We start from the raw sequence: 1,463 nt of genomic DNA on the forward strand, positions 1-1,463 counted from the left end.
GTGATCTTGACTAAAATCACTAAATATTTGTTGAATATCTTCATAGACCTAACTCTGTACTTGGGACTATAAACTTTCTTACTTTGATCTTCAGACTATCGCTCAACATATCAGCATTGTCTGCAAGCTTGTTAAAAATACAGAATCTCAGACCAACTAAATTGAATGCACATTTTAGCATAATACCCAAGTGATTTGCAAACACATTAAAATTTGAGATACAATGATCCAGTGCAACGATTCTCCAACTTTTAGTTTAATCAGATTCATCTGGGCAGTTTGCTATGGGGTCCACATTTGAAGAACCTCTGGTCTAGAGAATATAAGAGGCCAAAAGTGATCTTTTCTCTGAAGCATTTTATAACAGAGCTGGGAAGCAAATTGATCACACATTGAATAATTAAAGAACAACTGAGTGTTAATCTGAGTGGTTTTTTACTTTAATGAAGTAGAGTTTTGAGAAGGGAAGGATTAGCACTGAGTTATTAGGAAAAGCTCCATTGCCTGTGAAAATGGTGGTACCATTGATGGAATTGAGAAAGGTAAAAGTTATGGCTAATCTGTAAGAAAAAAATGATATATTTCAACACAGATATATTGAGGCTGATAGACCATCAAAGAAAGTTCAAACCATTGACACTGGAAATGCATGATCTCAGTGCAGCAAAAGCTAAGGATTAAAAAACTATACACACCTTGAGGGCAGGAACCTTAAATTACTCACTCGTCTATTCTCAATGCTAGTGGTATACCTGACAACACAGGAGATGCTCCATAGCCTTTTGCTGACTTAATGCATAAATGAATTTATATGTGCTCCTTAAAGCCGTGACTGTTCACAAATTCCATTTAGATGCATTTGGTCTTTGAAAGAAGACAGCAGGAATAAACAAAAGCTTGAGCCAAAACTATAAATCTTTAACAGTGGATTTTCAAGCCCTGAGGAAGCCAGAAGAAAAATATTTTTTGTGGAAGACATTTAACTTACTACACTAAATATGATTAAGGCTACTATATAGAGAACTCTATATAGCAGAGTTCTATATAGTATATTAGTTTTATTCCAGTTTTTTAAATATATTTTTCATGTATTTTGTTAGGATAAAAATTGTTAGCAATCTTAAACACTCCCAGAATGCTTTTAAAATTAAATTGAACCATATTATTTTCCCATTATTATTATAGAAAAGCACTGGGAGCTACTGCATTCAAAGTCTTCTTCCACAAGCCAAGAAAAACCTATATATTGTGGCAAGTTTTATAGGGAGAAATGTGATTCCTAGCCAAGTCTTCTATAACCATCCATCACATCTCTCGATTTCCATTCTTTCTCCTTGGAGTCTAGTTTTTATACACAAAGTTGAGTTGGCTTTACTGCTACCATGCACAAGGCGAGTTCTTCTACAATAAACTAAAGTAGTGTCAGGGTAAGTATGTTCCATTGCTCTTAAACTAATACTTTG

This window comes from Pteronotus mesoamericanus, unplaced genomic scaffold (genome assembly GCF_021234165.1).
Source record: "Pteronotus mesoamericanus isolate MK-2021 breed Mesoamerican mustached bat unplaced genomic scaffold, CSHL_Meso_final contig_56, whole genome shotgun sequence".
NCBI lineage: Eukaryota > Metazoa > Chordata > Mammalia > Chiroptera > Mormoopidae > Pteronotus > Pteronotus mesoamericanus.